The sequence below is a fragment of the Catharus ustulatus genome, chromosome 5 (assembly GCF_009819885.2).
Source record: "Catharus ustulatus isolate bCatUst1 chromosome 5, bCatUst1.pri.v2, whole genome shotgun sequence".
NCBI classification, from domain to species: domain Eukaryota; kingdom Metazoa; phylum Chordata; class Aves; order Passeriformes; family Turdidae; genus Catharus; species Catharus ustulatus.
Genome location: NC_046225.1, coordinates 24,738,892 through 24,764,578, shown reverse-complemented (window position 1 = coordinate 24,764,578; position 25,687 = coordinate 24,738,892). Strand labels below are relative to the sequence as shown.

The 25,687-nt window shown below is 40.8% G+C and overlaps 1 long non-coding RNA gene across 3 annotated transcripts in view; it reads right to left on the bottom strand.

Moving 5' to 3' along the window:
* Nucleotides 1-4,241: 4,241 nt before the first annotated feature.
* The window catches only part of LOC116997149, a 33,027-nt gene continuing 11,581 nt past the window's right edge, over nucleotides 4,242-25,687 (bottom strand). The window contains exons 1-4 of one of the 3 annotated variants that reach the window (XR_004418102.1): nucleotides 24,741-25,609; nucleotides 17,641-17,787; nucleotides 7,369-8,135; nucleotides 4,242-5,297 (exon numbers count right to left, since the gene is read on the bottom strand). This is a non-coding gene — a long non-coding RNA (uncharacterized LOC116997149). Of the gene's footprint in view, nucleotides 5,298-7,368; nucleotides 8,136-17,640; nucleotides 17,788-24,740; nucleotides 25,610-25,687 lie in introns of those variants that run through there. The other 2 variants (XR_004418100.1, XR_004418101.1) reach the window with 2 other exon arrangements.

Below are 25,687 nucleotides of genomic sequence, written 5' to 3'. Positions count from 1 at the left end.
TTTAATTTTCTTTTCTCAGTTTCATAACTCCAAGATAAATTTAGCAAAAAACTCCTGTAATGCCCTCAGGATAAAAAGAAGAAAAGTGAGATTTAAAAGTAAATTAAAGATGACAGTTAAATCTTTAAAATCATAGAAACTCTAATCCCTGTTAACTACAGCATCTCCAAATCACATGAGTTCACTGATCAGAGCATATGATTTGTCCTTCTAGGTAGAGAGATATATTTTGAAAAGCTCCGGTGTGAGCCAGTAGTATTGTACTTAGAGGAAATAATTAAAGTAACTGTAATCACTACCCAGAAATACTTACAATTTAATTAAAGGCAAGGATTCTTTGTCAGTATCTAACTACATCTCTCTATGGATGCAATTTTCAGAAACACTGAAATTTCAGAGGGAATAAAGTAATTTTGGTCATCTTCTTTGCCAAGCTTCCAATTCATGAGAAACACTGACTATATACAAGCATATCTTGTTCTCAGATGGTTTTTTAGGTCATTAAACCCAGTCACCTGTTCCAGAAGTCAAACACATATTTCAACATTGTTTTACAGATATGTACTGAAGCTAGTGCCAGCTACAGAGGTGTCCTTCAGCAGCAACAGAGAAGGTGTCTGCAGCCAGGTGGTGATGCTAGGTCACACTTGGTCAGCTCTGTAAGAAGTGAGAAGGTGAAGCTTGACTCTGAAAATGCTCCTTGAAAGGTTTAAAATAAATGCCTTTCCCTGCTTTTAAATGTCATGCTTGGCAATGCAAAACAAAGCAAGCAAAGCTCCTGCACTCACCCATTATCACAGTTGTTCTCGTCAAAAGATGATCATTATCATTGTATATGGGAAGCCAAATGAGCATTAAACAAATTCAAGCTTAGGGCTCTCTTTTTTGCAAGATAACATCACATATTAGCCACCATTTCTTGCCTCATCACATCCTGATCTACTCAGTAATCAGGATTTTAATTACAAAAATCTGTCTCTGGGTATTTTCTTGCATAACTACTAAAAGACATGAGCACAGTCAACTTGACTAGAGTAGAGATGTGTTATAGACAAAATCCAAATCAGTATAAGGTTTTCAAACTCTCCAATGTTCATGTATGCTGAGATCCATGGGTTTATATTGAGGTGTTTGAAAATATGGGTTTGTGGCTTTCTTTTCTTTTCACCTGGAAGGATTTTCTGCTAATTGGAGACATATGCATATATCTGCATACATAGACACTTGCCAGCATTGTATGGAGGAAGATATTTATATTGGCAGTTTGCAAAGTGCTGGCTCTCACCTTTGAAAACTTGTTGCAGCAAAAGCTGATGAAGGATCTGACCTGTGACCTTCAACTCCTCACAGAACAACTTCAAGCAGTTCAGAAGTCTGCCTACTTCTGATGAATACTCTCGTTTGATGGCTTAATAACCTCTGTCTGGCGAGCCTTCAACCTGAATCAGGCAATCCCTTGGGTTAAGGCCTTCTCATAGGTTTGAGCATTTTCCCACTCACACTTCCAGGCCCAAACAGAACCAAAAAGAGCCTGACACTGTAAAGATTAGAAACACAGATAAACATTCTGTTGCAGCCAGGAGCAGGGGCAGTGATTTAATCCTGGTTTAAACATAAGGATCTTGCAAATCCCTCTACAGTGTGTCCATGTTCTTATCTCTCCAAGGTATTGGTTTTCACAATGACACATGGACAGCAACTACTTAGTTTTCAGCAGGGTACCCAAAATCAGAACTTAACTTTGGCTTTTGAGAGATTAAATTCTTTACCTGATATTTTGACATCCTGTGTGAGGATGGCTGCCTATGTGGAAACACTACTGTTTCCATGCTTCAGCACCAGATAAAGTCATGCTGCCAAAATGCTTGCTTCTTTTTTCTGTTCCATAAGTAGATGCCATACTAAGTAATTTCCTTTCACATTAAGTAATCTGTTAATTTACATTAACTTTTGCACAGGTTTAAGTTACAATGAAAAAATTTAAACAATATTTGTTAAGACTGGAGTCAAAATAGTTTCAGTCCTTGAGATGTATAAGGCTCACTAGCATACTATATGAGCAGCTGACAGCACTCAAATCTAGCAAAAGCTTGGAACTGAATGACCCAGTCCAAGAAAACAGGAGACACAAACATCAAGCCTTTCCCACTGCAGAAAAATTAGTTCAGTTTAACTTCTTCATTAGCCAGCTTTTACTACCAAATACAATATACAGATTAAATTAAGATCTTTAACAAGATGATTAAAAGATTCAAAGGGAAAAGCAGACAGTGATGATTAATAGACAAATACCCATGGAGGCAACAGAGGAACAGTTTTTGCAATAGCATAGTGAGTTTGGAAGGCAGAATGTTATGACACAGGGAAAACAGAAGCTACCAAACTAGCTATTCTTTGCAACTTGCAATCTTTTACACTTTACTAGCTTCCATTACTTCTCTCCACAGTGCCAGCTCCCATGTCTCTCAGCAGCTTCACAAACAGGAGTTTTGCAGGTCCCAACATATTTAGGAGGGTTTCTCCAGATGCTGTAATTCCAAAACTAAAAAAAAAATTGTGAGAGAGAGGCTTCTAGTGTGGACTCTGAGTCTCTCCTTTCAGGAATCTATTCCTGCAGTCACTACAAGGGAGATTAAGCTTCTAGCCAAAGCAATTCCAATACCTGAAGCCAGATGACGCAAAGACTCCCTGCTCCAGCACCACTCCTGCTCTCTTTAGCACATCCCGTGTGCAGTACTCCACATGCCAACTTGGAAGGTCACAAGGAAGACTCTCAGTTCAGATCCAAAGACACGACTCAGAGCAACGCTGAGCACCTGTCAACTTACATCTCTGAAGGCAAGGCAAAGGGACGGCTGGAGATAACTCAAAGACAAAATTATAAACAAAGTCTTTCACAGCAATACCGTGCTGATGCAACTTCATCTTTTGAAACTGACTGAATGACATCCCCACTTCCATACTGAGAGAGCCAGCAGCAAGCAAGGCAGAAAACACAACTCCCATCAAAGCCAATTCCTCTGCAGTAGAGCAGAACTCAGAGAAAAAGTTGTCAGCCCTTGGCTTGCTTTTTATTTTTATAATATACAGCTTACCCTAGTTTATACATGCTGCAGCATTAGACAATTAGACATGCTGAAGTATCATTATTCGCTTCACAACTGAATATCCTGTCTTTGCTCCGCTTCCCTCCCCTGAATATGAGCCCTTATACTCATTTTTGCAACTCTCACAGAATAGCTGTCCCACAATTATAATTATTCCACTGTTTAATAGCTGTATTTTCTAAATCAGTAGTGGCACTATTTCTTAACAGTCTCATTTGTGAATTTTTGCCCAGCACATTCCTTTCAGTCTTCGTCCATTTTCCCTCTTTGTAGGGAATGGAGTTACTTGAAGTTAAGATTGCCAAATTTAACCTCACAAGCTAAATATATCCTAGAATGATGATGTTTCTTGAAAATTACTGACTTTTTGAAGAAAGTGTCAAGAAACAGGAGAAAAGGAGGTTGGAGAAAAATCAACAGCTGCAAATACTTTATAAAGCAATCCTACTATAAGGTTTACAGCTTTTTCCCAAGGCATAGAAACAATGCTTCCCCTGTGACCTTCAGTAACATTAATGTAATGGAAGGATCACAGACCACCAGATACTTGTAAAATGTCTAACTCTTTATTAACTTAGCCAGAAGGACTGGAACTTGGAAAACTGCAAAATATCCAGCAAAACGCTGAAACACAGTACACTCAGGATCCTTGAGAATGGACATTGGAAAACCTTTTTCTTTAAATTATATGCTACTTTAAGAAAACATAAGTATCCCATACTCATGCCAATGAATCAAGTCATGTGATCGTGTGTTCCTATTTATTTACAATATCGGATAATGTTGGAGAGACTTTTAAAATTGCATTGCTGTGGCTACTTTTGGTCTAAACCTGCACTGCATTAGTTACCATTAATACTGCTCTGTAGCATCAAACGGCAAGAAAAATAGCCACTTATTTTGAAAAATGCCTAAAAATGACAGTACTTTAACATCCATCATCTTGCTCCTTGAAGCCCTAAGGAGTTCTTAGCCTGCTTTGGGAGGCTTAGAACAGCTATCACTAATAGCAGATATACCCTATTTTTAGATCCACCTGCTTGTGACATATAGCTTCCTAAAACTAGTTTCAGTTTATTCTTAATTTTTTTTCTTTCTTGAACATCAGGCATTTGTAGTAGAGGGAAGGTAGGAGAAAGAAGTTATCACTCAGGCTATAATTTCTTAGTTAGATACTTAGGTTATTTTTCTTGAGATTTACAGGTGTGTTTTGGAGGCTTTATTAATGCAACTGCAAAAGCAAAGCAAGTGAAAAGGAACCTAAGTGTAATTTACCACATGAAGTTTATTATGCCAAACACTGGAATCCACGGAGCATTAAAACAGAGAAATTACTTAGTCTGTAAATTTAGTTTCTTTCCCTATACATTAAATAATGTTAATTGGCAACTTCACAAGTTAATAACAGTTAATAAGCAACCCTTGTGCTAGGATGGGCATAATCATTGTGCACCTTTTCTGACATGACCTATCACTTCTGAGGGCCAGTATTCCTGAAACTGGACATACGTGTTTCCAAGGTCCCCAGACAGAGTGAAGAGCAGTTCATCATATCCAGACCAAAAAACTTCAAGTTCAGCTCAGGGCCCTTGTAATTACTCCAGAACTGGATTAAACTATGGATTTATCCGGAAAGTTCAGAGCTTTCCTGTCTCAAGGAAGACAAAATAGCTCATGCTCACTATATAGCTGAAGAAGCAGTATCCTCTCAGGCAAAAGCTGGTGAGTTTGCTGCAGCTGAGCTTCGCATTTCAGAGCCTCCTTATTTCTTTATTCCATCCACCCGGAGAAGGCACAGTAGTACTTGGAGTGGAAATCTGAAGGTATTTCTTCTCCAGGTTGAAGAATTGTGTTGCTTTGAAGATCTACTATATTTTTACTCACTTTTTCTTTTCTGTAGAATAACCACATTTTAGCAGAGATATGGTTGCAAGGGACCTATTTTCTAAAAAAACCCATAAAATTTTCAGACCGTGGGTTAAAATGGCCAACCTCAGAAAACTGCAGCAGTCAGTTGGGTGCATCACCATTCCAATTACCCATAAAGCATTAGGAGTCACATGGCAATCTCTTGTGTCATTCCCACTTTCTGGAAGGTCAGCACAGTGCTGCCACTTGCAGAATCTGAAGGTTGGGGAGCCCAACAGGCTGCCCTTGCATCTGTACTCTTGCCTCTCCTGTGTGGACTTCCTGCAGCATAAGGGAACAGGATGTTCATTATTAGTCAGCCACCATCTGCAGCCAAAAACATCAGATGGCAATGGAAAAGGAGAGGGGAGTTACTCTTCTCTTCCAACCCTATTTTTTCAACTAGGTGGAGAGAACGTTCAAGGCATGAGATGAAAGAAAAGACGACCATGGCAGAATGAAATTTCTATCTATGGATTCAGGTGGCCAGCTGTTGCTGAAGATCATTGATGAACAGACTGAGGAATTCTCTACAGCCTATTCTTGAACACTCCTTAAAAGTCAAATATCAGAAGAGCTACATTTGACTGCAACGGAGGTCGTTGTTTGAGGCAAAATATATTGTAATATAAAACACATCCAAGAATAAAAATATGCAGACAAGAAAGATATTATGCAGGAGAGAAATAGCCCACTAAACTGCAACAATATTTCAAAGTCCCATATCACTGAGGATCACAATATTAAAAAAAAAAAAGCCTGCTCTGAGTAAAGTAGTGCAGATTTCTTTTTCCGTAAAGATCTCAGTGGCCAGTTCATGAAACTGTTTAGTTGCCATAGGGAGTTAGTAAGATTTTAACTTAGGGATCATTTTACAAGAAAACTTGGTTCAAAAGACCAAGACAGAAGAACCAAGAGAACAGAAAATCTGATTTTGCTTATTTCACTCACAGCCTTTTTAGAGAATGCAACATAATGTGTGATTGCAATATGACTCAATGTCTCATGTGAACATGCACCAGTATTATATAGAATTCTTCAGCCCCAAAATTAGCCTGCAGGCTGATAACCAAGTATTCAGTAGCTTGAGCCCAAATTTCTTCCAACACTACACAAGTGCTCAAGGAATTTAACATGATTTATATTATTTATATTTACTCTTCCTATCTCAAACTGTTGGATGATAGGCAAGCCCTTTTTTTTTTGAGTTTACAGACCTCTGGAGGAGAGCAGCCTTGATGGTCTGTTTACCTGACACCATAACCTACTGCACAGAAATGGACCTGCCCTAATTAGTAAAAGATAATAAAAAATAAATTTGGAAGAATTATGTCAGCTCCAGGGTTATACTGGACTGGGCCACTGAGAGGAGTGCACTAAACAGAGACAAGATAAATTTCAGTACCTAATTCATTCTTTTCACCTTCCTACCTATAGTGTTATTCTTAGACCAATTTTAGGTCTCCCCAATTGTCTCCCGCATTTCTGGAGTTTAATCCATCTCATTTAGAGCCAATCTCTAGCATGTCTGTCCCACACAGCAGTGTAAACAAACCCAGAATTGATGGGACTTTTCCATATTCTTGGGTAGGTAGAAGCAACATTAGATGCTTTCAAGAATCCTTTTATGAAAGTCAGCCCATAGACATGGAGTAAGAGTACAGGAAGGCAATGTAGTGCTCTCAGTTGTGTCCTTTGGCTCATATGCCATTTTTAGCCCATATTCTTCAATTGATACTATATGTTTATCGAACATAAAAAGAATAGTTATTAGATGTCCAGTATAGTACAATTCTAGGTTGATACATACAAAAGTATGTATCAACAGAACAGAAAAATTAACACTTAGCAGAAACTATACATAACATCTAAAAATATATCACTACTGAATTGCAATGTAGATTGATAGGTCTTTATACATTTATGGATAAATAATGCAATTATGTGCATGTGAATTTGCAGAAGAGAGAAAGAATATTATCCCTTCATGTTTTGTAACACTGGCAGCCTTAGGTTAAATATAATTTCAAAGTGTTTCTTAGCTGAATGTAGTACTCCACTCTTTTGAGGAAAGTGGTTGGTTCCCACTTAAAAGACCAATAATCCTGCAAAGAGGAAGATCACATTACCACAAGCAAGTAAGAAACACTCCAACAATCAATTATTAGAAAACATTTACCAACAGGCCTGGCAAGCTCTAAAATAATTTAACATTATTTTATAGCAGTTGCAGGATATGTTGCTGTTTAGATCACACACTAAGCATGAGAGAACAGCTCCCAGAAAGAAAAGTCTCCTGGGAGAAGCTCCAAAGCCCTCACCACAATAAGACATTTCAGAATACACCACTTACATTTGACATTATCCTGGGACTTGGATTACAGGAATAGCTGATTTTTCATGTTGACAACAGAATGGAGAGGACAGGGAAGAGTCTTGATTGCAACCCCTCTGAAATTTTCATTTTTCTCACAACAGTGAAAGCAAGCCATTAAGCACAAAACGTTTTCAGTACGGAATGTTACATTTGCAGGTGCTTGGAGTAGAATCAATGAAGAAAAGGGTCAGATGCACAGAACTGCAGAAGGCCACTGTATGTCCCACTTACTTAAAAGCACTCAGCCTCAGGTCCCTTCTCTGAGAATGAATAAATAGTCATTGTTTACACAGGACTATGCTGGCTAGAAGCCCTTAGTGCTACCCTGGCACTGCAGGAGATGGACACACAGGAAGGCGGTGCTGGGGGTTACTACACAGTCTAATATAAATTGGGACCAAGTTCATAGAGGCAGGGACCAGCTCCGTCATAACAGTCTCACAGTGGTAGGGGTTGCTGCCTCTGAGATTCTTAGCTTGCAGCTTTCCCCAGATTACAAGTTTCCATATAAAATACTTAGATAGCAGAAGTAGTCAGTGGAATCTGATATTTTCCCTCTGTCAGAAGTTAGGACAGTTCCCCTAGAGATAGAAACTCTCAATTCTAGGTGTCACTACATCCTCTTAGCATCAAGAAGGAGGACTGAGGGGTGTCCTTGCTTATCTTCTTGCTTCCTCCTGTGCACATCTAGCAGGGTGCTGGAAGGCAGCAGCTGTAGGTTAGCGTTTCCACAGGACCATCTCCTACACCAAACAAGATGAACAAAATCAACCCTTTGAGAGCAGCCCTGCCCTTAGCACTTTCCCCCATTGCCACCACAACCACCACTTCCTCCTGGCATATAATTTGTCTACCCAAAAAGTCCATTTTCAGCTGGATAATAAACTTTACCTAGGATATCAAGAACTTCTAACCTGGGGAAAACACAACCTTTCCTCTACATTTCCTCCACCTCTAAAAGTCTGCTTTTGTTTCTCCTTCTCTGAAGGAGCAACTAATTTGGAGGCAAACTGAGAGTGGGAGTGCTGCATAAGAAGGTGATGAAGAAGGCAATGCCCACACTTTAACAAGTGAACTGCTTGGAGACTCACCTGCTTGTGTAGTCACCTCAGCTTCTTCTGCTTCTATTCTCATGGGAGAGGAGAGGGATCAGACTCCTCTTTCTATATTTGGGCAATTAAACCTTAAGGACAGATTGTTGTGCTGTGTTATTGAAAATATCAGCCTTCCAACTGTGTCACTCACCACAGTAACTCGTTCCTAGCTTTGCATTCCAAAAAGGCTTCGGTGACCCTCTCTCAGCACATTCTGTACCCCAGTATTCTCTCACCTCCAGAGAGCATTGACATCCCTAATGAAAACAAGCCCTTTACTTTTCCTGGCTGCAGGGCAGGCACTGTGACTCAGCACAAGCTACTGCATCAAATAAACACAGTGGTCAGGTCCAACCGTAACACAGACAGCCCTTTGGCACCCTTCTGGTGATGCCAGAGAGCACTGATGGGATCTCAAGTGCTCCTTATGCCTGATTAATTTTTTTTTGGTGCCAGGGACATGTGAAGTAGCCTCAGGATAAATGAAATCAGGCTGAGCAAGGACAGAAATGCTACCATGGTATTTCTGTGGGAACATTCCCAAAAGTCATCTCCCACTGAAACTCTACTCTAGGCTGATGCTCGTCCTGCTGGTCACATGTGGCTCCCAGATCTTTTCAGCTCATCAGCCTCTGAACATATGTGATGGCGTCTCTGTGTGGTGGAAAAAAAATAAAGGAAAAAAGAAAAAAGGTGACTCTGCTTCCAACTCCACAAAGGATATGAGCAAGCTGTGTGTGCTTCTGCAGTCCATGTCAGTCAGTAAAATTAGATCCTTGCATCCCTCTCCCTTGAAGACAAGTAACTAGCTGCACATCAGGCTGTACAGGTCTCTGTTAGAGGCACAAGTGCAGCAGGGAAGAAGAATGCTGGCTTGATTCTGCCATTGCCAAGGTCACATAGTACTTTCTTTTAATTATGACTATGATAAGTTTTCTTTTCAGTAAAACATAAGAATAAAATACCTGCACACTTGCAATTATTTTACATTATAGATTTATTTTTGTTTGCTTTTATTTGCTTTAAGATGAAAGCAAACAGTCCAAGGTTATCCTGAAGAGGATCTAGGCATATGAAGCTTTTGCTAATTCCAACCTACAGGGAAAAAATAAACTACTTCAAACTTTTTACAGGATTTTTCATACCATAATAAATGCAATAGAAATCAACTGATTGATTGCCTTAGAAGGGGTCAGATGGGCTAATTTTCCATAGATATGGCCAGTACTGTCTCTGGTGTCTATGCTGAAGGTCATATTCGAGTTTTTTACAGAGCTGTTACCATTCATTCAAATTCATTTGCAAACTGTATTAGAAACACTCACTACAGTCTTTTTGCCCTCTGTCCTTGTGCTCCCAGTAAAAGGGGAAGTTGATTGAAAATGCAGAGACTGATGAGCACTTCTGTGGAATATAAACTGAGGGATGCCCCAAAAGATTGCCAATCTGTAACTTCGCTGACCTTTTTTTTCCCCTCTAAATTGAGTCAAGAGCATTCAAGAAAAAACACAGCAAAAATCATCCTGAAAGGGTTAAATTTTTCCCTTACAGCTTCTCTAAGCGGAACTTATATTCTTAGTCTGACTTAAGGATATGGAATAGAAAGGCTGCCAACATCTGTTGTGGTCAGAGACAGATAAAAGAGACTAATTCAGAGCTGGAAGAATCCATGTACAGTATTCTGTGTTGCATTACCCTTTCCATAAAGGCACACAAAACACTATTGGTGAGCATGGGAGGTGGATGCTCACCTAAACTTCTTAATGGCAGAGACTCAGGCGTTTTACACGTTTACAGGTACCCCCATCATGTCACAGAGAGCACAACATGAAACCTTTAACTTCTGAGGAACACCAAGCTGAGAATACTTCAGAAACACTGAGTATGTAATCACACTGCTATATTGTGGGGGTGAATGAAAGAAAGATGAGACAGGTGATTTTTGAGCCTGCCAAGCATTGGAAAAGTTAACATAGAACAGATTCATGTGCTAAGTAACTTTGGATGTAGATTTTCCCAATCTTTATTAAGGTGGCCTAACCAAGAGCATCCACATAGACACATGAAGAAAAACTAATGCAGTTTCATTCACACTCTCAGTTATTAAATACATGTCATGTAGACAAGCCTACAACTTACTGAGATCAGGAACTCTTTACAAAGAAGCCAACTGCATTATGACAACCTATGATGGGCACATGGTCAAAGTCAGCTCAAAATCTACAGATTGCAAAACTACTGTGTCTGTCTTTATTTTTGCCAGAACTGATTTTACTATAGTAAGGGAACATCAGTATCTGAAATGGATTTCATATAATAGCTATTTTAAAAAAGGAAGGGAAATTCAGGCAGGCAACCCAATTACATTACAAGTGAGACTGAAGCCCACTGTTTAGTACCTAAAGGTTGTTTTGGTGGACACTTTGCTGTCTTTATTCCAAGGAAGCAGCCAGTAGAAACTCTGCCCAAGGCAGCCAGCCTGACTCTTGTATCATAAAACAAGATCTGTACCTCACCTTTTGTTTGCATCAGTGGGGAAGATTCAAGCATAGAACTAAAATTCCCCAGGACAAATGGACAAAGGGATGCAATCAGTCAAAACCTCAACAGCTGAAATAAAGTCTCCTCTAGGTACCACCAACCATTTTAAATTTCATTTCGCACTTCTTGATCATAACAGCCTCCAGAACTTTATTGAATACTTTATCCTTTGATATAGAAAACTCAGTTGGAATGGACATCCATGATCCTGCAGGCCCAACTGCTGACCAAAAGTTACCACACATTAAGAGCATTGAGCAAAATACCCCTTATCACTGACAGGCTTAGGACACAAATCACCTCTCTAGAAAGCAGATTATAGTGTCTGACCACCCTCTCAGCATCCTAATGTTAAGCCTGAAGCCTCCCAACACTTTATCAGATTATAAAGCACTGTTTTTCACCCAGCACTGCATCAATAATTAGGAATTCTTAATAAACACCAGTTTCTTCTCATTTACTTTTAATTGCGCATGTCTTCCATTAAACAAGTGTCAATGTAAAGGCTGGCTTTGCTAGCTCAACCACTGCATTGTCAAACTTTTATTAAACCTAGTTTTTTTTTCCTACTCAATAGCACAATTATGTATTAAATACAAAGAATTGTTAAATCATACTTATTGAGGTTTTAGCACTGTTGGAGACACATATTTTGCAACATTAAAAGCCTCAAAATATGTTTTAAATTATAAGTATTTGTTTTGTCATATTGTTTGGTTTTGGTTTTTTGCAAATATAAATATGTCTTGAATAACTGATCTTTACTTTAGATGCATGGAAATCAATTATTTAAAACATATTTTGAGGTTTAAACAACAGTACCATGTCTACCTCTTCCATAATCTTAGCCTGTATGTAATAAAGTCAAGATGAATCTGCTGCTTAAAGACAACTTGCTACAGCTAAATGAAGTATCTGATACACTTAGATCCCACTGCCTGTACTTCAGTTAAGTAATAAGCCCAGGAGGTTGATAGCAGCCTTTGTACAAAACGTCATCCAGTAGGATTTTGCCATCCCAAACTGGCAGACTCTAGGTCGGTATTTCTGTGACTGCCATGGCAGATCCTTGCAAAAAGGCAGGGTCTGAGCAAGAAATGGGAGACTTTAGCACACCACACGAGCTCTTCATGTTGCACAGTCCAAACCAGATTAATCTGGAGCCAATTTACCATATGTAATTTATAGCAGACCCTTGCTGGAACTGCACTTGCACTCTTGCAGTGCTTCAGATGTACATCCAATAGTGAGCTGCCATTCTGGATGGGTGTTAATACACAGGTCCAAGTACAAAATCCAGCACCCAGAGACATCATGTGGCTCTTTAGTTCTCCTTGAGAGAAGCTGAGCCAACAGCTGGGCTACACATACCCATGTGCGGGATGTGTCAGGATGTATCCCTCCTACTTCTGGCAGGTATAATACAGGTTTATTTTCTTCTTTTTAAGATTCAACAGTGTTCAAGAAATAATGAGGTCAAATACTTATGAGGTTTTCAGCCTAAGAAATTTGGGGTTTTATCTTTTAACCTGGTCCTTAGACATGCTGAGTCCTGGATCCACATAACAGAAGAAATGCATGAGGAATATACAACTTTCTTAGCAAACCATGAGGCCCTGGTAACCTTTCAGTGTTTAGGAGCATGGAATTCAGGAGGCACTATCTAATAGTCTTTTATATGTCTCATGCCCAATCTGTAAATTGCACACCTGAGCCACAGCCTGCAAAGCAATAGCAGCCACCCAGGAATATCTGCCATACATGAGGGACAAGTGCTTTGGAAATCACACACTGAAGGCATGCCCCCAGTGCACCCTGCAATACAGGGCAGATACTGAGCCTTCAGCAAATCACCTCCCAGAGAAGCAGCCCAGACTAGGCAGCATCATCCTCAGCAAATGACCTCTTCATCAACACTGGAAAAGATCCAAAATAAGCAGAACTTAGATATTTTTATTGCAATTACAGCATCAGAAGTCCTTAACTAAAAAAAACACAAACAAACAAAAACAACAAAAAATCCTAAAGTAACATTCTTGTTGCTTTTCTCTTCAGAATGGCAGGAGCAGCTTTTGTTCAACCCAGTGCAAAACTTTCTAGATATTAATACACAGAAAGTAGATTATATTCCTCTACAAGTACCTTAGACCCATAACACCACTGTACTATCAAAAAACAACCTTTAGCAATCTCACAACCACCCCATATCCTCATTATTTTCAACAGGGAAGCAAAGCCTAACACTGTATAGGCAGGGAGCAGAGTGGTGAACATAAAGCTGCCATGTCCTAGATCACCACTCTAAATTCTGGAACAGCCTTTTGGCTTGACCAGAAGGAAAGAGTTCCCTCATGTTGCATGGGGCAGTAGCTCCTGAGCTGCAGAGCAAAGCACCACACTTGCAGGACAGCACAAGCCTCACCAAAACTGAAAGAAGTAGATTTTCATTAGCTGAATACACAAACGCATTACGTCAACAACGTCAGGTTCTCAGTATTCATTTTAATGTGCCCACTCCCCTCTGGGAAAGGGCTAGAGGCCTTTCCTAGATTTTTTTTTCTAAAGTAGCAGAAATTGTTACAGCATCAAGTATAGCATCAGTGTTTCATGTTCTCATATTGCAAACCCTCAGCCACACACAGCAGTCTCACCAGCTTTGATATTTATCAGTGATAAGAAAGTTCTTTTAAATCCTCACAGCAGTCAAAACATCCTACCAGAGAAAGCCTGGAGGATACCAAGGAGGCAGGACAAGGCTGGATTCATTATTATTTAACAGCAGCCCACTCTTTCAAATCAGTTGTTACTTCTGAAGGCTGTTTGAGTGGTGGAACTGTTTTTAGGCTATTAATTTGGTGTAAGTATTTACTCTGAATAATATTTTTGTGATTCAGCTGCCAGAGCTCTTTTATCTGTAGCAATTTCCAGTTAGTAGGTGTCATTTGCACATTACTTTACATATATTTAAGGTTTTATGGATTAGCCGTGTGCTTCCCAGCTTTGTAACAGATTTCCAAGCTTCTTGCAAGAGCTGATTCAGCAGTAGGACACCATAGGCTACAATATCATCAAACATATCTTGGGCAACAGATACATATTTTGGCTTTATCCCTCACACTGCATCAGAGGTATAAACTATTAGGAATACCAGCTTTAGGAAAACAGCAGATGTTTTTGCTACCATAAGACCACATATAAAATATGAGTTAATAATGGAGAACATGCCTACAGCTTTCCACAGACTATCACCATTTAAAGCAGTTAAAATAAAGAAATGTCTTCTCATTCTTTCAACCTTGCATCCATGGATTTTATGGCACTTTCTACAGTCTGCCTCTAACACCACTACTGCTTGGCACCAAGCAGTCACACAAGACAAGAATCAAGCCTCAAAAGGTTTACAGTTAAAAACAAAAGGAAAAATTATCTCAGGGAAAAAAAAACCTTGTAAGACCAATAAATATTATGCTTCCACTTCATAGATGGACAGAGAGACCTCTCTGCACTATACTTAACATACAAAGCCTGCAAAGCAATACAGCACAGGCTTTATCCAGGCTGGGGATCAACCCAAGCAAGAAAACAGAATTGACTCAGTTCTTCCACCAAGCATTTTTAAAAAGCCCCAAGCTTCCAGTTGTAACAGACTTATACCAGTTTAGATATCGCTTACCCCCCTCCTCCTTTTTCAAAGCCTCAGCTTTCTCCATTGCACATCAAGGAGGGCAGCAATCACCCACAGCAGTCCCTGCCCACAGCACAGCAGGAAAGAAGGAACCCACTTCCCTAGCTCCTCAGCCCTTTATAGTTTGTTTTGCCACCTGGTGTGAGACCCAGCTGGGATGAATCCTCCGGAACTGCTCCACCCAGAACACCAGGGCTGTGTAATTCATACAGCCTCGTGACTGTCAGAGTAGAAAAGGAGCCAATCCATCTCCCACTGCAGTAGCAATTTTGTTTGCTCACCAGGACAGCAGCAACTTCTGCAGAAGGCCCGGAAGAAAAGTGTTGTAAGCTCCTTGCAAAGTCCCTGCAGAAATCTTCCTCAATATTTTCAGTTAAAAAAAGCGCTACCCCTCTCCATGAATAACACCTTCCCAAAGAAATCCTGCTTGCAATCAAAATGAGATTGGTACTTGTTGGCACAGACCTTTCACGAAGACCACAAAAAGAATTGAAAGTTTTCAAATGATAAGGAAGCACCAACATTTCCCCATGGAAAAGAAAAAGCTATCAGCAACAGCCTAAAAACTAAAGGTTGATTTTTGTTTACAATGCTTGACTGTGAGAGCAAACTGGGCCACCCATTTAGGCTGGATCCTGCTCCCTGACTGTGCAGCTATTTTTAACTCCCGTGTTTTTATAACAAGTCTGGCTATGAACTTGCTAAAGCTCCTCATACAAAGAGAATTCATAGACTTTCAGCAAGACTGCCATGCTTTAGATTAGATGACAACTTTATCTGAAAAAATGGCAAGGAAGAAAGTGGCTTGTCTTACTCAGCAGGTATGTGCCTGTGTGTATTAGGTTATAACATTTTCATGCTGGTGATGAAATACAGTCCCCTTGTTCTCAGTCATTCAGCCTGCAGAGCACGGAGACAGAGCATCCATATCTCTTGGCTTTCCAGAGCACATCTGTATGAAACTTGAAGGGTTTGTTGTCTGGTTTGGGTTTTTTCTCTGGGGGAGTTGCTTTCGGGTTTTTTAGGGGGCAGTGATTGTATTGCTGTTTATTTGGGTTATTTTTTTTATATATTTCTGTATGTAACAAGCACAGGTGGATCTGCCCTACAGCTGCCCAACCATGCTACTGCATGTCCAGAAGCTTGTCCCATCCAGGACCCGCAAGATCTATTCACATTGAAGTTAAATTTATTACATTCTCACATAAATCCTCTGCCTCCAACAGCTAGGGCTTTGAGCAAAATTTGTGGGATTTATGATAAAAATCACCAGGCATACGAAAATGTCACTGAGGTTAAGCCAAAGCTTCTCTAGCTGTGGGTCTGCAAAGCAAGTGTGTATTTTGGCCATAGCATGACCTCTTGTCCTCTGTGCCTGTTGCCACAACAGCCAGCTTTGCCTCTCTCTGACAGTGAAGCTTGGTGCAAGCAAAGATGTGACAAAAGCCATGGTGTTGACTGCCACATGTATCACATAGTATATTGCTTCTAAGAAAACCTGTAAGGGTTGGTACGTCCAGGTCCCTGCAAAAAAACAGGAGAGAACAGAGGAGGAGCAGCCCTTCCTGTCCAGGAATGTGTGAGACAACCTGGTCTTGAGGACAAGCAACACTCCTACAACCTTTGTTCCATGTGTTTCTTTGGTGGCATGAACAAGTGGAATTCCTCAAAACTGGCTACAACACAGATGACATAGATGCAGCTGAATACTCTGTTCCTTCCCAGTGGCTCCCTCCAGAGTCTAGCTTATAGCTTCCTGAACTTCAAGGGAAAGCTTTATTTGGGGGACGGTGAAGGTGTTGATGGCTTGGGTATTTTTTAATACCTACATGGTTTCCTTAGGTTTCCTAAGATAGAAAAACTTAGAAATAAAGCAGCCAAATACATAAAATAATAGTAGAGTAAAAAAGAAAAAAAAATTATGTCACCCTCAAGCAGTTCCATCAAGGGATGACATTTTAAATCATATCATGTCTCACACCCATTTCTTAGTGAAAAATAAATCATGAACAGAGTGCAAGCCAATTTTTACTTTAAAAAATGTTGTGTCCTAAGGCTCTCTTCTTGAACTTCAAAAGCATACTTCATAATTACTCTACCTATCAAAGGAAACTCATATTTCACCTCCAACCTCGCTCTGCTTGTGTTATAATTTTAATTGTTAATAAATTATATTAATTTTAAACTGGTTATTCTCTCTTGAAATTACATCTTCCAAATGTGTATGCAAACTTACTTTAAATTAACATATTTACCTTAAAATTATATATCAGTAATTTGTTTATGACTTTTCTTGCCTCTTAATTCTTATACTAGGATTTCAGTCTTTGGTTACCTCATTTAATTTTATTTGAAAACTATTGTCTCACTTTAACAGTCCAAACCTCTTTCATACAGTTTGAGATCTCTGGCAAAAAAAAACTTCTATTTATCTGGCACATTTATATGTTTTTGTTTGGACTCATCATTCTGCACTGCAAGGTCTTTTGTCACTGCAAGCTTAAGACAGTTGGAAAATGTGAAGGTCTTGTTTGATCTAAAATCTGCTCTTACAGGTGCTTGCAGTCACTCTTAAAGAATACAACACATTGGAGATTTTAGCAGAGCTACATTGTTTTCTTTAGACCACAGGTGTTTTACTTAACGCACAGTCCTTGCAAATACATTCAAGAAAGTCAGGCATGGCAGGTCGGGTGTTTTCTGTGGAGGAGAGGGACAGGGAAGCACAGTTCAGTGCATATTCAAGTGTGATAATGAAGGCATCATTCTTCATGGATTCACAGAGTCAGCATTTAAGAGTCCTCCCTGATTTATCAAGGCTGCTTAAATGGATGAATTACAATTGCGAAATGGTAGAAAAATTTCAAGACATTTTTGCCAAAATGACATAAATCAACATTCTTAAAAACTCCAGCATGCAGAAAATACCTTCATGGCAGGACCAACCAAAATAGCTTGCAGAATCTTGTGCCTGAGAGCAACCTGTGCTGGGAAACAGGAAGGGAAGTTCACATCCAAGCAATGCTCAGCTGGATTCTGAGGCTCTCAGCGTGGATCAAGGCATCCTGGAGCACACTGCAAAGGGAAAAGCACATCCAGTTGGTGAACTCAACTACGTGGCTGAACAAAACACTTCCCCATTGGAAGAAATATCTTCCCAGAGATGCCTTTAGGATTTCTGGGCAGAACACAGGAAAGAAAAGCAAAGCAGAGATTGTTCCTGGAGAATACATTGCCAGTGTTACGTTAAGTGCCTATAGGACACTATTCAGTGCCAGGTGAGTAGTCCTTAGTCTGCAGGGTGATTTTTTAATTTAAAAAAAGAGAAGATGAGGACTCTCTCTCTCTTCCAGTAAATTACATATTTGCATTCAATTTTATTTTTTTCTAAGTATCAGTAGATGACTACTTTTTTTTTGTTTCCCCAATTCTAGATGAAGTCTGGCTACCAAATCTAAGAGACAAATAACCTGTATCTCAGATCTCTACTTCTATCTCTACATCTACTACTCCCCACACCTGCCACATTTTATCATCCTGCCCTCATTATTCTTTATGCACAACAGTCTTCCTGTAGGAAAGAAACCTGTGTTTTGCTCTTCCTTCAGCCAAGCTCTATGCTCACATTCAAACCCAGAGTCAATCACCTTTTGTGACTCCTAGAGACACCCATCACCAGGGTGGATGTACTAAATCACAGGAAGATGGAAGAAGTGCAAGTGCACCAAAGAAGAAGAGTTTCAAACCAGATTCATGGTCTTGAATAAATCTCAATGCAGGCCTCCAAGTCCCAGCTCATCAAGATGAAAATGTAACTCCTAATTCTCCCCATATGTTTTAAACAAAATTTTATGAATGAAAGATGGATCTCCTTTCCAGTTGCTCCCTTCTAGCGCAACCCACCCAATTCCAGATTAACCCACCTCCTTCTAATTCCCTCTCCTCTGTGTGGTCGAAAATAAAGCAGGGAGCTGCACCAACAGAGACACTGGATTTCTCCTCGCCAAAGGAGCAGGCGCATGAGGTAGAAGGCAGCATTTGCTGGAAACTCAGATGTTGAAACACATGTTTTTCTCCAGAAAAATGAAAGAGGAAAGAATCATGTGGAATGCGGCAGTGCAGTTCCTCTCTTTTATGTTGCGAGAACTTCCAAAAGAGAAGTTTCTTTCAAACAAAAGTGAGGCATGGGTAGTTTTCCAAATGTTCTCATTTATTTATGATAGTTGTCTTCATTTAATGAGCAACGTGTTTTCTCTCAAGTCTGCCATAGCCACTGGCTGAAGCAACAGATGTACCACACTGATGATCCTAAAGAACAAAAACACATCTGTCTGCAGTAGCTCCTTTGGACTCTGAGGACCAAGTGTACAAGCCTGTGGGAACTTCACAGAGATTTGAAGTCCTAATTTATTCATTGTTGATTTATTTATGTACCTTTATGCAAGAGCTTTAGTGCTATATGATAATGTATATAGAAAATTTTTGGATACAAATTTTATTTTTTCCATATTTTAATATACCAAGCTAAAAAATATAAGAAGCTTTAGTCATCTATGAAATGTCATGTTGTTAGATCTTTGTGTATTGAGGCAGGCATTGGACATTTTATAGCATACACAATTGGCACACCTGGGAAAATACATACCCTGCTAGCTAAAATGCCTAATCTCTTCTTTAGCACATTTGTGGTTTAATTACAAAACCTACCAAACAATTAAAATTCAGGCCAGCACACTGCAGCAATATCAGGCTTTGATGTGGGGTCAGTATTGGTCACAGTCCTGTACTCATTACAGAGGTTAATCAATTTGGTGGAGTAAATATGACAGGACTGACCAAAAATCTATGTAATTACCATCGCTCTGAGAGCACAGACAAGCACGGCCGGTTTATGTGTTTGCAAGTAGTATTATTTCTAAACAAGCAGAGATCCACAGCTGTCAGAGTAAAGCAGATTTGCTTCTTCTGTGAGCAGTCCCTCTCATTGCTGCTGTCCATCTGCACACGTGACATGCAGCAGGGTGTGCACCCCCATGCCAGCACCCTCCCACACACAGACAGTCCAATTGTACAAATGGATTGGCACAACTGAAATGGGCTGGGAATGTGTGTTTATGACTGCCCCAGTCACCTTCACACCCCAGCCCAGCTCATGAGACCTACTGGTTTTGGACTCAACAGAAATGGATCACTACAGCCAGATCAAGGATTGCTTTCTCTTGCCCGGACATGGATTCTTCTCAATCTCCAAATAACAGAAACTCATTGCAACCTTCAGACAGATTGTTATTTGTCCAGCATGAGGGATGCAAAAGGCAAAAGTGACAAACCACTCTGAACTGGAGAAGAGGGATTGCTGCTGGTTTTGGGTAGGATGCACAGAGTTTGCTTCCTGCCCTGAAAGCCAGGAGTTATCATGTTGTGCAGCCTGGGATTTTCGCAATAGTCACTGAATTTCCCCTGAATAGAGAGTGACAGCAAGGAGGTTTGAGCTGGGATTTTTGCAACAGTCACCAACCTCCCAAGGAAATTCAGTGAGAGCTGAAGAGTTTTGATCTCTCGCATGGAAGTTGATAGCAAATTAATATGCATTTCCATGGGGGCAGGAGTAGGTCTGGGTGCCACAATCCCATAAGCTCTTTTGAAAATCACAGCCTTAAATGGTTATATTCTGATATTCCAAATATATGAGGTTAGGTATTTTTTTCTAATTCTTGAAAATATATTAGTCATAATTTTCTTCTGCCTTTCAGTTCCTATGAGATAAAAGGAGCCTGGCTTTACAAGCAGCAAGATTTACCAAAATAGTTCCAGAGGAGTTTAAAACCATTTTCTACAGTATTTCTGATTTTTTTCCCGATTTTTCTTTTGGTAAAATGTATATCACACAGGGTGTAGGACCGAGGGCACTGTCCTGGCTGAGCATTTGCCTGGGCTGACTCTTGGACATTTACAATGGGTGCCACCTGAACCCTGTTGCTCGCCCTGGTGGCATCAGCCCCAGGAGGAGCCAGCCAGCCCCAAGTGGCAAGCGACCAAGGGAGGGGGCTGCAGGAATAGCTGGAGGGCACACACAGCCAGACAGTGCATGACAACTGGGCACAGCATGGCACTGCAGCGGCCCGCTGGGTTTTCACTAGGGTGTGTCAAAATATTGAAATAGGGCAGTAAAGAAGAAAATGCTTTTTTAATAAACCATGGGTCGTCCCTTTGTAAACCAGAAGTTCAGCTGCTGTGGAGACAAGGTCTGTGTCTCCTTACGCTTGTTCACTGGTGCCTATTTCAACAGCCTCCTCAGAGACTATAGGAATAACAGAAGCCTTTAAGTGTTGCTACAGTGCTAATGCTTACTACTAGGAAAAGGCGTTGATGAGCAGATCTTTATTGTTCATTTTATGTTTGAGTCCTACTCCCTACAACACTCTGCTCTCTTATGCTCCCCACCCACTGTATTTAAACGAACAAACCACGTTTGCTTTATGTCATCTTCAGCCATCCCAAGAGCTTTGATCACCAAAGGAAACGTGCCAGAGCTGGCAGCGTTCTCGTTCTGGGGAAAATGTTGATATTTTGGACTTATTTTTCTTGCACATCAGAATGACAGCAAGTATTTTCAACTGGTTTAGTTTTCCAAGGAAGAAAAGCACTTAGGTCAGGATAGCTTATTTCACTTAGCTTTAACGTATCATTTGTAGGCTGACTTTATTTATTTTTTTAAACTACTTTAAAACTGCCTCCTAGAAAACAAATGTTAAACAAACCTTCAAGGAAGAAATTGTTTGGAAAAAACTGAAGCTGCTTATTGTGGCAGTAATCAAGGACATATTAATATCTTGCTTTTGTATTTTCAAATAAAACTCACTAAAATGACCACAAAGCCACTATGCATTCTTCTTTAGGAAAATTTAAAAAAAGAAGAACGGCATTTTGTGTGGAAAAGCATTCTGAGCAATTTTTCATGAACGAACTGAAACTGCCAGGGACAAACACAATGTCTTTTTGCTCTCTTTCACCTCCTTACTGCCAAGTTTTACTCCCAGCTGTTCTGTGGACTTAGCTGGGTCACTGCAGACTTTTGGGAGCAGACAGTGCGTTACCCTTGAATCGAGTTAGTGGAGTAGCAACACCCCATTAGGGACTGTAGAAATACGTATCTGTAGCAGACAGGGAAGTGTCAGTCACTGGAGCCTTCCCTATCACCCTTCACAGCAGCAGAACTGGTCCCACCGTGACCATTTTCCTCCATCTCAGGAAACCTCACGTGGCTTCCTTTTTATTCCCAAGCCAGAGAAACACGGGCAGTCCAAGGGTAGCACAGTGCAGAGCCAGCAGGAGGTGCTCCTATAGCAAGGAAATCTGTCCAACAGAATAAATCCTACATCTGTGGCACCAAATTTCCCTTCTGCTGTAATATAAAACACATTTGGCATACTCAGAAAAAGGGCTTTTGGCATAGCAGGGGAACCAGTTTGGGCTCTCCTAGTGCAGAAACCTAGACAGATGCAATATTTCTCTTGGTTTTAAGTTACTGTAATCAAGCATATTGCAAAGGAGAAAAAAAATAAATGAAAATACGTTGTTAGGTCCTAGTAGACTTGCAATTTCTGAATTTCTTTTACAAATGCCCATAGAGTATTCTGTCTTTATCCTCCCAAGTCACTGAGAATAACACATCAAAGAGCATGTTTGCATTTCTATAATAGATAACAGCATTGACATAAGCTTCAGGGTTCATACAAACTATAAACTGAATTACCAATCGCCTGTCTCACATATTTATAAACTCCAAGTCGAGCCTGGAGAAAAAAAAATTCCAACTACAGGTGAAATAATTATTCCAAAGCTTTTAAATAGTCACTTCTGAGCTACAATCTGAATTCTGGTGAATGTGAATTATCAGTTTGGTTTGCACCAGCCTCTGTTTGCCTAGAAGGAATCAGATGGTAACGTGGGCTCTGCTGATCACTGCCATGGCAAGGTTGACATCATTGTTTGAACAAGAGATTTTGTAAAAGTTGCAGGTCTCTGTCTCCCCTGGCTAAGGAAGGAAGGGATTTCCTCCTGCCATGCTCTTATATTGCCTCCAAAGCCCACAAGAGCTGGCACTCCCGCAATCCTCTGAGACACCAGAGCCAGAGCAGAGCAAGCCCTGATGGCCCAGAGTTTCTGCTTACAAACCGGAAAGCATTACAGACTATGACAATTCTCATGCCTTAAGGCAGAAGAAGAAAATTCTCCTTATTCTGTGGAGGTCACACAAGTGAAGTGGTAAGTGCCCACTTTGGGAGAAACCATAGTTCTCACATGAGGATGGATGTCAGTGGAACAGTCTGGAGACAGCTTGAGTCAGTCATGCAGCAGCTCTCTGTACAACCACATAGAGGGTTTTGTGCTATATTGTCAGAAAGGACGACAAAGTGAAGAGGAAAACATTGCTAAAAAAGGTTATTGTGCTGTCTCATGCAAATGTATTAGAAGAGAAATTGTAATCCACAGGTCAGTACCACTTCTGGAACTCCAATACTGGTTTGAGCTATCAGTTCCTCACCAGAAGAAGCCAAAGCAACTCTTCTGCTGCAGCTGCTGTTCAGCATGTCCAAAAGGAGAAGTAGCAACAGGAGTCAGAGGAAATAATGACATAGGATTTGAGGTGGAATGTTCTTTTCCTAGGTAGTTTGGCAAGGACCAACTGGAGACTAAGTTAGACATGCTTGTATCTAGACATCACACAAAAAAGAGTGGACCCAATATTTTATACAAACTTCTCAGTAATATGTGATTCCGTAATATATAACAGCATGTAGGCATTAAAGACACGCAAAATTAGGAGACTTTAATTATTACAGCTCTGTTTTGAAATGCAGACCTCTCCCGCTCAGGACTTAAGAAACTATCTTGTCTGAAATTACAGTAATTTCACGATTATAAGCCACACCATTTTGACTAAAATTTTGCTCCCACCCCGGAAATGCGGCTTACACCCAGGAGCAGCCAATATGTGAAAAATTTTCTGAAATTTCCAACCCCAGAAGTGCAGCCAAGATGTCGAGCCGAGCACCTGCCAGTAAAACCCGGGATTATGCGATTGTTACAAATTGGTAACTCTGTTGCACGGCGGATGCAGGTGGGCTCCGTGCCAGCAGTGCGGGGGTGGAGGGAGGCGGGGGCTCCCTCCTTCAGGCAGCGCAGCCCGGGGGAGAGGCGGGGGGCTCCGTGCTGCCATCCCCGCGGCCCGGGGGAGAAGCAGGAGGCTCCTGCCCCCGCCTGCCGCCACAGGAGCAGGCAGGGTCTGCCCTCGCCTGCCGCCGCGGGAGCAGGGGTGCTCCTTCCCCTTCTGCCTGCCGCCACCGTGGGTGCCAGCGAGCTCCGTCCCTGCCTGCCACCACGGGACAGCACCGGGCCAGGGCAAGCGAGCCTGGCGGCAGCGGCAACCAGCCCCGAGTGGCCCCGCCAAGCTGGGCCACCTGGCTCCATCAGCAGCCCCGAGCAGGCCGAGCCCACATGGCCTCAGCCGAGCCAGTGAACCCCGCCATCTCACGATTCTGTTACTAATTGGCAACTTTGTTGCACATGGGTCCTCGCTGTGAATGAGAGCGGCTTATACTCAGGTGCGGCTAATTTATGGACAAGAACGAAATGTTGCCGACACCCGGAGATGCGGCTTATAGTCAGTGCGGCTTGTAATCGTGAAATTACTGTACTCTAATTTTTCATCATAGAAACTTTATATTGCATCAACCCTAAGTTCTTCTCCACAATACACATAGGAACAATCCATTTCCTTGTGGATCCTCTATTGCACTATGCAAACACTAGAAATCCTTTAAATCTAATGTTATTAATGACCCTGTAACTGAAATGATTACCTGGGGATTTTTAGCTATATGACAAGAGCTTTTCTTGAATATGTTGAGCATTTACTTTTTTAAAAAAACCTTTTCTGACAGCCAGGAGTGATTCCAAACCAGGCCAGATGTAACATATCCAAGGTTTTGCCATGTGGTGACAAAAGCAGCCTATAAAATTACCTTTTGGAGAGTCTGTTCATCTCGTCAGCATGATCGATTCTTGTTCACTTACGGCTGCATCACAGTTGGCATTAGGATTTGGGGTCAGACCAGCAAAAGGGATTCTGGTGACAATAGCAGCATTCACGAGCTCTATCAATGCAGCATGGTTTATTTAATTCAGCAAACACTTAGCTTTGGCAGCAGAGAGAGGCGCAGCAATGTAGACAGAAATATTAAGGTAGAAGTGCAGAGAAAAAAAAATTCTCCCGGTTAGACCATGTCTAGATTCAAAGGAAAATTGAGGGGGAGAATGGGAATGTTGTTTCTGTTGTTTATTTTTTTATAAATTTTGTTCCTGGGTTGTTATTTTTCTGAAATAGAGTCCTGCTCTTGTGCTGCAAGAAACATGAGGTGAGGATCATTCAGTGATGAAGGCTCTGCAGCTGACAGATTACAGGAGAGATTCAGCTCAGTCTCTTCAGCTGTGCTTCTCTGCAAACTGAAACACTCTCTCCTTTTTCTCTTTGGATACATTATCTAAGAGGATCGATACATAGGAGTGAAGACAGCGCAGAGCTGAAAAGGCACTCCAAAGGACCCTGAAAAGTACTTGACTCTTGAATAGGTTAGTATTTAAAACACTGGACTGTATAAGTGAAAAATGAAAAACTGTTCCAGTAGAACATTCACCAACACTTTAAAATGGAAGTTTACAAACAAGAGACCCTTTGTTCAGTGGCACCATTTCCTTTGGTGTTTGGAGGCTTTTTTGTTCCGTTCTGGCTCCAAACTGCCTCAAAGAAACTGAAAATAAATCTTGCTCCAAAATCTTGCTGAAAAAAATACTTCTAGGTTAAAACACAGAAAAATCCACACAAACCTGCTGGGATGGTATATTTAACTGACTCTGCTGTCAAACAACTTCAGAATTTGGTAGCAATGGAGAAGGGGGGCAGATCCTCATG